At 43.6% G+C, this 16196-nt stretch overlaps 1 long non-coding RNA gene across 1 annotated transcript in view; it reads left to right on the top strand.

Moving 5' to 3' along the window:
* Positions 1-11002: 11002 nt before the first annotated feature.
* LOC141047985 (uncharacterized) overlaps positions 11003-16196 on the top strand; it is a 227564-nt gene continuing 222370 nt past the window's right edge. Inside the window, exon 1 of the long non-coding RNA XR_012219931.1 lies at positions 11003-12052. This is a non-coding gene — a long non-coding RNA (uncharacterized lncRNA). The remainder of the gene's footprint in view (positions 12053-16196) is intronic.

The following is a 16196-nucleotide window of genomic DNA, read 5'->3' as shown; positions in this document are numbered from 1 at the left end:
TGAGCAATTCCATAAAAAAGCATTAAGTAAACATTAAAAATTTAGGTGAGGGGACTAAAATGAAGTTTGTATGAGGATCCTGGAACCAGCTCCATTCTAGACATTTCAGTGCTGAACTGTCTACATCAGAGGTGATTTTTTGAGGTCCTCGCTCCACCGATTCTGATCTAGTCACCTCAACACTTAACTATCTACAGCAGAGTTGTTAAAATGAGGTCCTCAAAAAATCCCATCCGATGTAGTCAGCTCAGCACTGAAGCATCTAGATCGGAGTGGCTACAGTGAAATCCTCAAAACATCAACTCCGATCTAGTCACCTCACTAGTGAGCCGTCTAGAAAGGAGTGGCTAAAATAAGGAGCTCAAAAAATCAACTGCAATCTAGGCGCAACTATGTGCCAACATCAGCCGTTACCATTGACCAATCACAAAGCTCTAACAATTTTTTTTTTAAAATAAACCACTGCTGCTGGTGTGTAGAGGCAGGGTTTACACACATAGCTCTGTCTATATCTCTGTCTATATATTTAGTCTAGTTTGGACCGACTGATATTCTGGATTTCTCACATATATAACCCATTTCCGACATCGGGTGTAATAGTATGCCAATAACAGACATCCTTTTGAACAGCTGACATGCCCAGAATAGCCAAGGGTGGAATCGCAATCCACCCGCGGCTATTATCCAGTTAATTGCCAATGTCAAATTCTGACAGCGGCATTCAACATGCACTTCAGGAAATCGTGCCGGAAATCCGCCCACCGGTGACCCCGTCACGTGATCACGGGTCACCTATGGGTTGACATGACAAGCAGAGATCTCCTGGAGACCTCTATGGTTGTCACTGCCGGCTTGCTGTGAGCGCTACCCAGTGGTCGGCTCTCATAGCAAATGAGTAATTCAGCTACATAAAGGCGAACTGATCATCGCCTGTATGTAGCAGAGCTGATGAGGTTATGGCAGCTTCTAGTATCCCATGGAGACTATAGAAGCATGCCAAAAGTTTAAAAAAAGTTTTTAAAAATATATAAAAATAAATTAAAAAGTTCAAATCACCCCCCTTTTGCCCCATTCAAAATAAACCAATTTAAAAAAATCAAACATACACACATTTTGTATCGCTGAGTTCAGAATAACCCGATCTATCAATAAAAAAGATTAACCTGATTGCTAAACGGCGTAGCGAGAAAAAAGTCAAAACCCCAGAATAACGTTTTTTTGGTTGCCATGACATTGCATTAAAATTCAATAACGGGCAATCAAAAGAAATTATCCCAACCTGAAGACACGTTTCCAGGATTGCGGGTATAGCAACAGGTGTATAGGGAGGGGCTATGACAGGGCAAGAAGAACGGCACGCAGGGATTTATTATACCCTCGGGTAGATCTTGGCAGAAGGGATGGTGTGAGTGGTGGAGCCTCTGGTAATTCTGGTTCTGTTCATTTTATCTCGACCTATAACCATGAGTGGGACCATATGAGGGAAATTCTCACCTAACACTGGACTGTATTGAGCTCCGAACCTTCATTAAATCAGGCCATTGGAGATTATCCTCTGATGACTTCAATGAGGTCCAAAAACTTAAAAGATCTCCTTTTTGGGAGCCATTATGTTCCTGCACCAACTAATCCATTTGGTACTAGGGGCCAAGTAGCCGGCTCTGTCCCGTGCGGCCACTGTCTTGCTTGCCAGAATGTTTCATGATGCTCTACAACTCTGATAGATCAAGAGAATTTTGGATTACCCAACGTATATCATGTGGTAGTACTAATGTTTTTTACTACGCTATATGTGGGTGTCCCATGATATACGTTGGTTTAACCTCAAGAGAACTACGTGTGAGAGTCCGTGAGCATGTGCGTGACATTCTGGCGGCCAAAACAGTGACCGATCTCTCTACCCTGAAGATGACCCCTCGTCACTTTAAGTTGGTGCACAACTGTGACCCACAAACGTTCATGGTGAGAGGAATCGATTGTGTCCATTTAGGGATCAGAGCCAGGTACTATAAGAGAATTTTGCCCCAAAGAGAGACAAAGTGGATTGTCACTCTAGACACGGTCACCCCGAAAGGTCTCAACGAGTCTCTGAGCTTTGCCCCCTTCTTGTGGTCATTTTTTTGTCATTTTTTCTCTTTGCCATTTCCACCACTGCATATATCTTCCCATGTCTGTGGTTTTTATTTTGTTTTTAACTTTATATGTTTTTTCCTTTTAGTTTCTCTTCACTTTTGGCTGTTCTGGACAAATGGAACCGTTACTGTCCCTTTCTTTATTCCAGCCATGTGGCTGCAATAGAACTGGATTTCTACGAAAATTTTACCCCGACTTGGATTCATCTACGTGACTTGAAATAATATCTTCGTTCCCTCCCCCCTTTTTCTCATTTATAAGAGGTGTTTTATGATTGATGTCTTGTAACTATTAATATGGATAGAATGGGGGATCTGTATTTATGAGTCATTTAAATATTGATTATCTTTCTGGTCAATGTAGCTATTCTATACTGGACAATAGGACTATAATTGTGCCTGATTGTTTTTTGTTTTTAAATCTTCACATATGCAATTGTACTCCTATATGCACCATGACCTTTGTTCATATCGGTGCTTTCATATAGTGGCTGTGCGCATGCGGTATGTGCCCTCCATGCATCCTCCCCATGGGGTCGGCACCCTTTGAGCCTGTGGCGCAGGTGCTGTGGCTGAGTGCCCCCGCTCATGCGCTCCAGTGCTGGACGTCTGACTGCATGTTGGAGGACCTGGCGGTGGCGCAGCGCATGCGCCGATATGGCCACTTTGATTGGTTTACCTATGTCACATGTTTAGACATGTGACTGCTACCATGGATACAAAATGTCCTTTGCCCGATCAAGCTGTATCTCTTTGAGGGGAATTTTTCCACTGTCTGGGGCACCTGGGCACCACAGGGTAAGCTCTCCCTTTGCTACAGTCATATGTAAAAGTTTGGGCACCCCTATTAATGTTAACCTTTTTTCTTTATAACAATTTTGGTTTTTGCAACAGGTATTTCAGTTTCATATATCTAATAACTGATGGACTCAGTTATATTTCTGGATTCAAATGAGGTTTATTGTACTAACAGAAAATGTGCAATCTGCATTTAAACAAAATTTGACCGGTGCAAAAGTATGGGCACCCTTATCATTTTCTTGATTTGAACACTGCTAACTACTTTTTACTGACTTCCTGAAGCACTAAATTGGTTTTGTAACCTCATTGAGCTTTGAACTTCATAGCCAGGTGTATCAAATCATGAGAAAAGGTATTTAAGGTGGCCACTTGCAAGTAGTTCTCCTATTTGATTCTCCTATGAAGAGTGGCATCATGGGCTCCTCAAAACAACTCTCAAATGATCTGAAAACAAAGATTATTCAACATAGCTTTTCTGGGGAAGGATACAAAAAGTTGTCTCAGAGATTTATCCTGTCAGTTTCCACTGTGAGGAACATAGTAAGGAAATGGAAGAACACAGGTACAGTTCTTGTTAAGCCCAGAAGTGGCAGGCCAAGAAAAATATCAGAAAGGCAGAGAAGAAGAATGGTGAGAACAGTCAAGGACAATCCACAGACCACCTCCAAAGACCTGCAGCATCATCTTGCTGCAGATGGTGTCACTGTGCATCGGTCAACAATACAGCGCATGCATAACGCCTTTTTGTATGACCAAACAACTCAATCTTTGTTTCATCAGTCCACAGGACCTTCTTCCAAGATGTAACTGGCTTGTCCAAATGTGCTTTTGCATACCTCAGCCGACTCTGTTTGTGGCGTGCTTGCAGAAACGGCTTCTTTCGCATCACTCTCCCATACAGCTTCTCCTTGTGCAAAGTGCGCCGTATTGTTGACCGATGCACAGTGACACCATCTGCAGCAAGATGATGCTGCAGGTCTTTGGAGGTGGTCTGTGGATTGTCCTTGACTGTTCTCACCATTCTTCTTCTCTGCCTTTCTGATATTTTTCTTGGCCTGGCACTTCTGGGCTTAACAAGAACTGTACCTGTGTTCTTCCATTTCCTTACTATGTTCCTCACAGTGGAAACTGACTGGTTAAATCTCTGAGACAACTTTTTGTATCCTTCCCCTGAAAAGCTATGTTGAATAATCTTTTTTTCAGATCATTTGAGAGTTGTTTTGAGGAGCCCATGATGCCACTCTTCATAGGAGAATCAAATAGGAGAACTACTTGCAAGTGGCCACCTTAAATACCTTTTCTCATGATTTGATACACCTGGCTATGAAGTTCAAAGCTCAATGAAGTTACAAAACCAATTTAGTGCTTCAGGAAGTCAGTAAAAAGTAGTTAGGAGTGTCCAAATCAAGAAAATGATAAGGGTGCCCATACTTTTGCACCGGTCAAATTTTGTTTAAATGCAGATTGCACATTTTCTGTTAGTACAATAAACCTCATTTGAATCCAGAAATATAACTGAGTCCATCAGTTATTAGATATATGAAACTGAAATACCTGTTGCAAAAACCAAAATTGTTATAAAGAAAAAAGGTTAACATTAATAGGGGTGCCCAAACTTTTACATATGACTGTATATATTTGCCATTATGGCGTGACTATGTTTTTTATGGGACCGCTTTACCGCTACTCCTCCTCATCATGATGAGTCAGCCCCGTGGGTTCGCTGTCTTCTCAGACCTATTATGGTTGTGATTACAATGAGTGTAGGCAGCGACGCTATATTTACATGCTATCTGGGCTCTCTACAGAGTATGGTGCAGCTTTTTGGTGCAGTGGGTTAAGAGTCACCCCCTTTTGCTTTCCCTCCTGGCTTTTGGTGTCAGTTATTTATGTGCAATTTTGCTATGGATATTTATTGTACACATTTGTTAAAATAAAGTTGGATATATTTCTCTAAAATCCATTTTGGATTCAATTGCTCTGTGTATATACATATCTTGTATCGCTGAGGTCAGAATCACCCGATCTATTAATAAAAAAGATTAACCTGATTGCTAAACGGCGTAGCGAGAAAAAAGTCAAAACCCCAGAATTACGTTTTTTTTGGTTGCCATGACATTGCATTAAAATTCAATAACGGGCAATCGAAAGAAATTATCTGTGCCAAAATGTTATCATTAAAAAAGTCAGCTCGGTGCACAAAAAAATAATCCTTCACCCAACCAGAGAACATGAAAAATGGAGACGCTACGGGTATCAGAAAATGGTGCATTTTTTTTTAAATAAAGTTAGAAATTTTTTTTCACCACTTAGATAAAAAAGAACCTAGACATGTTTGGTGTCTATGAACTTATAAATGACCTTTAGAATCATAATGGAAGGTCAGTTTTAGCATTTAGTGAACCTAGTAAAAATGCAAAACAAAAAACAAGTGTGGGATTGCACTTTTTTTTGCAATTTCACCACACTTGGAATTTTTTTCCTATTTTCTAGTACACAACATGGTAAAACCAATGGCGTCGGTCAAAAGTACAACTCATCCCACAAGAAACAAGCCCTCACATGGCCATTTTGACCAAAAATGAAAAATTTATGGCTCCAATACTGGGAGCAAAAAAATCAAATTGGAAAACCAAAAATACCTCTTGCCATTGTAGGGTCAGTAGGCCGGACTGGGGAGTGGTCCCTCTGTATACCACGCAGTAACGTAAAGACACAAGATGGAGGCAGTTTTCGGGTGCAACAGGTCCAAGTTTATTTTCCGCAGTCCGAATGATGGCTCTGACAACACACCGCAATTTCTTAAAGGCCCTCCGTTTCCAGGCCCCGATACACAAACACCGTACTTTCACTTGGGACGTAGATACACACATCGTCCCTTTCTCAGCTTAGTGACGTTACTGCTAGTTTGGTCACTGTGGCCGCCTTAGGCTTGTACACCAACAGTCATTTTACTGGTCAGCTGTCGTCATCAAATTCGGTATGCTTTCCCTCAGGACCTCGTCTGTACTGCGGTACTTCGTGTCAGGACCACCCCCCTGACTTCTTCTCTCCTCAGTCCCCTGGTTGAGCTTTCTTCACAACACCCACTTTGCCACAGGCTCCTCTCCTCTTGAGCTCCTCCTGGGGACTGGAACTTTCTGGAACCCTCCTGTCAAATTTATAACTTTCCCGGTTCCCTGTAACTCCAGCCCCCAGGACCAATGGTTTCTAAAGCCCTAAGCTGCTGTCAAGTCCTGAACTCACACTCCTCCCTGCCATCTTGTGGTCAACCCCAGGTACTGCAGGTCACCTACACTTTCCTAGCTGTTTCCCCACGGTCATCACTGCTATCTGCCAAAAATGTGCAAACCCTCCTTCCTACTTGCTGACAAGTCCGTCCTTCAGGTCATCTTCCCTACATCATTAAGGGGTTAAGGACCCCCATTTCAGGCCTAAGTAAACCCTTTAGAAGGCTTATTTTGATTGTCAAGTCCACCTCTCCAGCTGAACCTGCAACATTTAGGCCCCCCGAGAGTACGGATGCCACCACAAGTGAGTAGTGTGGAGTCTGGCCATGTCCGGTATTTTTGTAACTTGCTTGTCGTAGTACTTTTGGTGCCGATTTTGCATCCTGTTCCTTATTTCCTACAAAAAAGGGATTCCATCTCAATGAGGAAATTGATCTTCCCTCATTCTGTCCCTCTCACCCCTTCACACTACAGCCATTTTTTTTTTTTAACGTTTCCGGTTTTTCCTCCTCTTCTTTTCAGAGACATATCTTATTGTTCTGTCAATATAGCTGTATGATGGCTTGTTTTTTTGGGACGAGTTGTACTTTTGTCATTCATTTTACCACATAATATACTGGAAAATGTGAAAAAAAAGCAAGTGGGTAGAAATTGTGAAAAAAATGCAATTCTGACACTTTTTTGGGATTTGTTTTTACAGCTTAGATTTTATGGTAAAATGACCTTGAAATATAATTCTGCCCATCAGTGCGATTACAGCAATACCCAACATGTTCATTTTTTTAAATTATTTTAGAGCAGAAAAAAATCAGAAGTTTGCCAAAAAATATTGAGGGTTGTGTCGTCATTTTCTGAGACTAGTAACTTTTTCACTTTTCAGTCTAGGAGCTGTGTGATGGCTTCTTTTTTTGGGTGGCGAGACAATGTTTTCATTGATGCTATATTGGGATAGAAGTGACATTTTGATCGCTGCATTTTTTGTGGTATTGCAACAAACAAAAAGACAAAATTTTGGTGTTCTTGAATTTTTCTTCATTTACATTGTTTACCAATTTGGTTAATTGTTTTTATATTTTAATCTATCGGACTTTTCTGAAGACAGCGATAACACGTGTGTTATTTTTTCTTCAATTTTTTATTTTTAAAGGTGATTTGATGGTTTATTTTATTTTTTTACTTTTCACTGTTCTTAATAGTCCCCTTAGGGGACTTGAAACTGTGATCGTCTGATTGCTTCTGCTATATACAGCAGTACTATAGCATTGTTGCAGATAGCAAAATTCATGGTCTCCTTTGAAGCCTGGCCTCAGGCAGGGTTTGGTTTCAAAGGAGCTCCATAATGACAAGCATGGAGGTCTTCAACAGACTTCCGGCTGTCAAAGCAACCACTGAACACTTCACAGGTGTGACGATGGACACAAAGAATGATGTGCATGCATGTCGGACATGCTAAATGCCACTGTCAGAGTGTGACAACGGCTTTTAACAGCTTAACAGTCACGTGCGGAGGTTCACTCCTCCCATAATTGTTAGTCTATGTTCCCTCCATGAGATTTTGGTACATTTTTGATGCTGCATGTTTTTGTTGCATGAAAAATTCAGTGTCTTACAATTCTAGCACAGTGGATGGTATTTCTAGAAATCTTCTGCTGCTTCTTTTAAATACTGTGTAAAGTGATCTGCATTTTTCAAATCAGCAGCAAATCAATTTCACTTTCGGGGACGCGGAATTTTATGTGCAGATTGTCCCATAGACCTGCATTAGGTGTGGAAAATCCTCAGGTAAAAAATGCACATACATCCATAGTACGTTTCCACAAGGCTCACGCTGTATATTACGGACAACAATTGTATCACAATGCACGGACTGGTAAGTGGCTCTACTGACCCTAATGTGACAGCATGTATTTCTGTGCAACTGTCACACTCGGGTCAGGAGAACCGCCAGTTAGTCCACACACTCTGATGAGAATGTCATCTGTGTTATACGGCCTTCTCACTGTGCCATGAAACTTTGTATTTCTTCACCAGACAGGCACAAGTTTTTGCAGTGCCCCCTAGGGTTGGGGTTACTCGATACCCGGCCAGTAGATCCTTCAGGTGATATATCACAGCAGCAGTGACCCGGTCCATGACCCTGGGCATGCAACGTAAATATTTGATGGGGGTAGTAGTTTATGGGGAAATATATTTGTAATGCCACCCATGGTGTTCGGCAATTAAGGTGATAGCCGACACTACAAAAGAGACCGCTGGGGCTGTTGGTGATGCAGCAGAGTTGTTACAGCTCTCCACAGGCAGTGTTAGGCCCCATGGCAGTTGTAGGTGTAAAAGATGATGGTGGTGGTTGCGGTGCAAGGCAGGTGATGCAGTAAATAAATCCAAGGACACAGCAGAGTGCAGTTTCTACACTTTTAGGCTGTGTGCCCACGTAGCAATTTTTAAGCATTTTTGCCGCGATTTTCAGCGTGAAAACGCTGCGAAAACATTTAAAAATCGTGTACAGAACGCCCCCCATGCATTCCTATGGCATTCTGCACATGCTGTGCTAATGCTGCGCTTCTTTCCGCGGCGGAATCGCATCGCGGAAAAAATCGCAGCATGCTCATTCTTTTGTGCGGAATAGCAAAGAATTGCCGCGATTCCGCACCCATAGGAATGCATGAAAATCGCTTACTTCCCACATGTGGCTATGCCCACCATGCGGGAAGTTAAGCGTCTCATGTGCGGTTGGTACCCACGGTGTGGAGGAGAGGAGACTGTCCTCCAGGCCCTGGGTACCATACCCCTGTAAAAAAAAGAATAAAAAATAAAAAAATCGGGGTATATTTACCTTCCGGCGTCCCGCGCTGCATTCCCGGCCTAAGCGTTCCCAGTAATGCCTTGCGGCAAGGCCCTGTAATGACATCACAGGTCTCGCAAGGCATTACTGGGAACGCTGAGGCCCGGGATGGCAGCGCGGGACGCCGGAAGGTAAGTATACCCCGATTTTTTATTTTTTTTTTTAGCATTCTATCTTTTACTATTGATGCCGCATAGGCAGCCTCAATAGTAAAAACCTGGTCACACTTGTCAAACACTATGTTTGACGAGTGTGACCAACCTGTCAATTACTTTCCAAGCGATGCTTCAATTCGCTTGGAAAGTGCTTGAATATCGCACGCGAAAATCACGGCAAAATCGCGATCATAATCGCGGTAAAATCGCGGTAAAACCGCGCAATTTCTGGGAAGGAGTCCGGTTTTTAGTGAGCGTTTTAAAACGCTACGTGGGCACATAGCCTTACTCACAGCTCACCAGTTACATTCCCCAGCAGGGTGCTGTGTCCTCGGGGTTAGTGGTCCAGCCAGCTCTCAAGTAATTTGGGGTACACCGTGTCAGAACCTGCTCTGCTCACCGCTCTACATGCTGCTCTCTGCGCTGTTCCACACCAGTGCCAGACTGCAGTCCGTAGCTCGCTCTTTCCTTTTATCCCCCTGCTGCTAAGTGCTCTTTTCTGGCTCTCCTTATCCCCTTCCTGTCAGCAGGAAGCTACATCTCCCTAGGGCTTCCCCCAGGCTTCAGGTGAATGTCCGCGCCTCTCAGGTTTCCCCCCGGGAACAGAGGATGCAGCCTTTTCAGTTCCAGACCCGGCATGCTGGTACCCGCGGTTCGGTCTATCTCCTTACAATTGTAAGGGCGGGGTCACACTGCGTTATGGCAGTCCGATAGATGTACTGCACTACAACGTGGTATAGCGTGACGTAACACAGTCCATTAATGCTGCCTTTATCCCCCATTATCGGGCGCATCGCTAATGCATACCATAATCGGCATGTGCTAGAGATTTGTCGTCATTCTGTGACGGAGCCTCGGACGCGGGCTGCACTGTCCGAGGCTCCGTCACCGCTAGTGCAGATGAATCATCTGTGCTAGTGGTATAGCATAACGCAAACATGTTATGCTATAATGTTAACGCAGCCCGTCAACACTATGCATTGAACGGACTGCTTTAACGCAGTGTGACCCTAGCCTAAGGGGTTGTTTGTCGTCCGGCAACTATTTCTCCCTTCTCCTCCATACACTGGATCCCTCCTGTATTCTCTGTGAGAGAGTCATTGCCAGACTCTGCTGGAATGGGCCACGTTCACACATTCAGTATTTGGTCAGTATTTTACCTCAGTATTTGTAAGCCATAATCATGAATGGAACATTCAGAGGAAAATTATAATAGAAACACCTCACCACTTCTGTATTTTTCACCCACTCCTGGTTTTGGCTTACAAAAGCTGAGGTAAAATACTGACCACATACTGAACATGTGAACGTGGCCTAAGAACAAAATCAGACATGCCAGGTGCTCGTCTCTCCTGACATCATCTGTCAGGGGGAAGGCCCCATACACATTAGGCTGTGTTCATACGTCTAGTAATCATCAGAATCCAGCAGAAATCTGTTTAAAAAAAACCAAAAGTTCTGCAGACCAAATTTTTGGTCCAGTTAAACAACTAAATTTGCTTTTTTAACATTAAAGTTTATGGATAACGGATCTGTTTAATAACCATCTGTTTTGTTCCATTTGAAACTGATCCAGTGAGAAAAAAATCAGATTCTTTTCAAAGGAAAGAAAAACTGATGGCTTTTTTGACTTCAGTATCAGTGCCTGGCCTTCCTGCCGCCACTTCTGTCGCCAGCCGGTGTTGCGCCTTTGTTGCGGGTGATGTGGGGAGACAGTTCTAATTTTTGTTCTCTGGGACTTGTAGTTCCATTCATACTGGGTGACATAGAGTTAACTGCTGTGTGGGTTGGGTGGGGCTGCAGGCTATTTAAGATTCTGAGATCCAGCTGTCCTCTGCCATTTACTTCTGACCTGCTTCCGTGTAATGTGGTGGGTGCCCAGTGGAGCAATCTGGCTTTTGTTCTTGGATTGTTTTATAGCTATTCTCAATAATTTTTTTTCCTCGCACTGATCTCCACATTCTGACAACCCGTTCACCTCCTAATTTTATGATTTGACTTCTCTACTTTGACCATGCTTGGAGACCTCTGGACAGCAGCCCTTCTGATGGTAGTTATCTATTGGATCCTGTTGTAAAACCAGATCCCTGTATAGGGGTTAAAGGGTATCAGGATTTCTCTGGAAACTGCCATACTGAGTGGCTTGTGCCAAGTCTGTCCAAGGTAGCTATTTTAAGCATGATCACCCTGACAAATCTAACATTGTAAGTGGCCTACAATGATCCTTTGCCTTGTAGTGGTGGATAAAATGAAAGATCAGGCCCATTTAGTTCAGAATTTTGCAGAAGAGATTCAGTATCCAGAATCCACTCAGGCACCATCAGTATCTCCCTTTTTTTTTTTTTTTCCCCCCCCAACTCCTGGTGCTCTGGCCTTCTCCCTGCTGCCTCAGGATTCTCTTCTATATGCATTTTTTGAGGCATTAGTGCTCCTGTATGATGACCCTGACAGAGAAGCCTTCATTGTAGAAAAATTAGATGCACTCCTTCAGGGGTTATGTTCAGCCAAGGATTATTGCAGAGTTAAAGCATTGTGCCACAGATACAGTGGAATGACCAGACCCTTCACAACTAGTTTAGTTCTAGACCCTCTGATCAAGTTAAATCCATGTTGGTTCAGTGTCCACCTTCTGACTCTTGCTACTGCCGTGTCCTTGGCAATCCAGCTGGATAGATGTTTGTGCAAACTCTGTTCAGAATACACTGCTGATGCTGCACCTATGAAGACTGCTGCCCCTGTTGCCCTTAATAAATGGGCCCATGCAGATTGAGGTGACATGCTGACATCAACTACAAAGGAACAAGTCAGTTTTGGGTAACTACTATGGAGATTCTGGACATCAGAGGTCTTCCTGTTCCAGACAACTGCCACTGGAGAAACTTCAGCGCCTAGGTGGGTCTAAGGATGCCCATCTAGGCGCACAGGTACTTCCCTGTGATCTCGCAAAATTGTTACCTTTTTCTTATCTAGAAAAACCTGAGAGGCTTCAGGCCTTTATTGATTTAGAGCATGCTTTGTTGATGCCAAGGTGGCAAAGGATTTTAGCTTAACATTGTTAAAATTGTTTTCCTATGATCACTGCTATTGATACACCTCTAACCCAGGACATGGTGAAGTATGCAACTAAGGTGTCCATGCTTGTTGAAATACTACACTTTGAGATTTTTTTTTTTTTCTCTTGAAAATGTGGTCTTGGGAATTCCTTTGTTATGTAAACTAAACCCGGTCTTTGACTGGCACTAGGGTGATATTGTGCACTGTGGCCCTGAGTGTCAGCAGAAATGTATGAACCTCTGTGGATATGTTTATGACCATACCCAATGGCTTACCTCATGAATTCAGAAACTATACTGATGTATTGTGTCCAAATCTAAAACTAACTCCACATGGATTGTCCCGTAGACCTGGTACCTAACTTCTGTCTCCCCAAGTGTTAAATCTATAAACTTTCTGGTCTAGAACGTTTTAAGGCCCCATCTCACAAAGCGGGATTGCTGATGCATTACCGATTTTTGTGACGCAACAGCAATCTCGCTACATGTGACACATAGCAGCGACCGACCCCCCCCCCCCCCCTTGCTGGATATCCCTGATTGTGCTCTAATGTCCTGGGCCATTTTTTTTCATCGTTGGCATCCCGCTGGCCAGCATGCATCACTGTTTGATGCCGACGAGTAACCTCGTTGGCGACGCAGAACTCAGAATAGATGCTGTGTGACAATGCACCAGCGATCCTTACCAGGTCTAATCGGTGTCGGGATCGCTGGTGCGTCGCTATATGAAATGGGACCCTTAAGGCCCCGTCTCACTAAGCGATCTCGGTAGCGAGATCGCTGCTGAGTCACAACTTTCGTGACGTAACAGCGATCTCACCAGCGAGATCGCTGTGTGACAGCGAGCGGCCCCCCTGCCGGTATCGCTGATCGCTGGAAGAAACCTCTGGACATTTCTTTGGTCGCTGGTCTCCCACTGGCCAGCACGCATCGCTGTGTGTGACAGGCGGGAGACCAGCGATCAGGTGTAAAAAATAATAAAAAAAAAAAATATAGTTATTCTCACCTTCCGATGTCCCGTTCAGCCATCCTGCCTCTCTCCACGCTCCGGTCCCATTGATCCTTTGCACGAATGACCGCGACTTTGTTATCCCTCGAGACCGTGACATCTCGCGGTCATTCGTGCAAAGGATCACTGAGACAGGAGCGTGTAGAGAGGCAGGATGGCTGAACGGGACGTCGGAAGGTGAGAATAACTATATTTTTTTTATTTTGATTCTATTTTTTACAGCGATGCCGGGCGCTCGGCATCGCTGTGCTGATCGCTGGTGAAGCTGTCTGTGTGACAGCTCACCAGCAGTCACATAGCGACTTACTAGCGATCCTGACACCTTGATATTGATGTCGGGATCGCTGGTAAGTCACTTAGTGTGACGGGGCCTTTAGTTTTGAAAGATTGCATAGCGGTCTGAAAAAGGTTAATCAGACTACTAAGATCACCAGTAGGTGCCAGTTTCTTCTGTTGCTAAAAAAAAGTTGGTTTCAGACCTTGTATTGCCTACTGTTAACTTCTCAATTACTGGGAATAATCAGTATCTGCTGCCACTTATCCCTGATTTCTACAACCAGCTATTGAGAGCCTGTTGGTTTCCCAATGCTTGATCTCAGGATGATCCATATCAGAAATGTGGAAGACTGGCATTAACACTCCAGAGGGTCACTATGAGTGTCTTGTGATGCCTATTGGGCAAATGAAGGTCTGCTGGCTTTCAAAATTGTTTTTAAAATATTAAGATCTGATCTGAACAGTTAATACAATTCTCAGTGTGACATACCATTCACTGACTGGAGTAAGAAAGAGGCAGATGTTAGTTAAAAGCCTGAGGCAATCCGTGCCTTTACATTAGCGTGCATTCACTGTCATATTACTCATGCAGGCATCGCAATCCTCAGACAGGCTATTGGCTCTCCTGACCGGAGCGGCGTGACAGCTGTATAGAAACATGCTGCCAGGAGAGCAGACACCCTGTCCAAGGATTGCATTGCGACTCCCGCTTGAGTAATACGGCAGTCTGACTGCACCCTTAAAGGAATGGTTCCTTGACTAATCCAATATTGGTTTAGCCAGACCTTAAACGTCCTTTTTATTGTGGACATCGGCGCCTTTTTGAGTTTACTATAGACTCAGTTATCGCATGGTACCCCATCCCTTAACTTCTGTGTGCCGCCTATTCACAAATTTTACCAAAAGGAATCATGACCTAAAATTGTGGATAGTTGACAGTTAAGCTGAGACTCAACCCAAGGCAAGCTGGATGGGCTTTGTTCTTTTCAATATTTGATTTGTGTGGTGAGAAGACCTCGTATTAAGTCCACAAAAGCTGATGCATTCTCCCCAAGTATCTGTCCTTCTCAGTCTGAGGGTGTAGTTGTGTCTGAAGTTTCCTTAGATTATTGTTCTAAAGATCTGTAGATCCTAAGAGCAAGCCCCTGACTATACTCTTGCCAAAAAAGTGTTCCTCAGCAGGTTTTCATATGTACTTTAGGAGTCTCTTGATCTCGTGCTTGCAGGTCACACTTGAATTAACAATACCATCTGACTTGTAACAACAAGGAGTTGTTTGTTTTTTTTTTTGTGGTTAACCTTAGTTAGACTGTAGAGTGCTTGTGTCTTAATGTTTTGCCTTTGTGTGCCCTGTAATGTACTGTAATATGATGTATTGTACTTTAGCTGAGGGAAAGAGTAAGTAGTGCAGGACCATAGGGGGATTAGGATAGGGGGGCACAGTATAGCTATAGAATCAATAGAAGTGTTAGATACAGGCAGTAAAGGGGTTCAGCAGATGGGAGGAGCCACAGAGTAAGGAGGTATAGGAAAGTTGCTCATTATTAGAGGCAGATACCTGGGCAGCTTGTCCAAGGGCAGGCCATGGAGCAGAGTATTCCAGGCCGTTAGTATAAAGTTGTTTCAGTAAGGGGCCCCAGGCTGAAAATTGTCCAGTTGGTCACCATCTTGTACAGAACCGCTTCAAGGAAGGATCCAAAGCTAGTAGCTGGCAATAGTAGGCTGCTAAGTTGGTGAGCCCATTATCCTTTTACTCGCAATTGGACCAGAGATGAGGCAGGAAGGTGGTGGGCCTGGAGCACTATTAGGACAGAGATTTTACAGGGATATAGTTGAGCTTGCTGGGAAAGAGAAGCTGATGCAGGGAATAGTCTGTCCAGATAACAGGCAAAGATAAGTTGTCTGTTTAATTTGTGCTGCCTTTTACACAAATACGGCTGCTGTCTAGTAAAGTTAAGCTGTTGGGAAAAAGACCTTGTCTCTGAAGTGATTTGTGGAGCTGATATGGCCACAGCTGAGGGGAATCTGACAGAGCTTGTGAGTGTGCTGTGGTGCATGCTGCACATGCAGTGCCAGGGACTTTATTTAACATTTCATGTACAAGGTGTCGGGGTGCAAGCTGACTGTTGCTTGGTGAACTTGCCCATGACTACTACACCGTGCCACCTTGTTACATGTGCGTTCCAAGGCACCCCAAATGTCTCCCACCAGTTTTCTCAAGACTCAACCCACCCTTAGGAGAACTTTCCTCTCCATGGACATCATTGATGTCCTTCCCTCAGGAGGTAATTGGTTACCTGGATGGTGGTTGACAGGTTCAGTTAATAGTGTCATTTGGTCCCTCTGTGGGTTGCCTAAATCTAAAACCCTAAGTAAATTTAATCACATTGTACAGTTACATTGTGTTCCAGAAAATATAATTTAGCTGAATTTGCTATTAATATCAAGAATCCATTAAAACTAAATTTTTCTGTACTTTTCTATTGTTTTGGGCTCTTTATCAACCACTGCAATGGACACTCCTTAAGGTATGTGCACACGTAGTTTTTTTTGGTGTGTGGATTTTGGAGAGAAAACCGCAGGACAAAAGTCCTGCGGTTTATCTGCGGTTTTACACCTCATAATGGATGAGGTGTAAAACTGCAGCGTTTCTGCACCAAACAATTGACATGCTGCGGATTGTAAACCGCAGCATGTG

The sequence above is a fragment of the Dendrobates tinctorius genome, unplaced genomic scaffold (assembly GCF_039654945.1).
Source record: "Dendrobates tinctorius isolate UK_male_01 unplaced genomic scaffold, ASM3965494v1 ptg000131l, whole genome shotgun sequence".
In the NCBI taxonomy this organism is placed as follows: domain Eukaryota; kingdom Metazoa; phylum Chordata; class Amphibia; order Anura; family Dendrobatidae; genus Dendrobates; species Dendrobates tinctorius.
The sequence above is the reverse complement of the archived record's forward strand: the minus strand, read 5'-3'. Positions and strand labels throughout refer to the sequence as shown.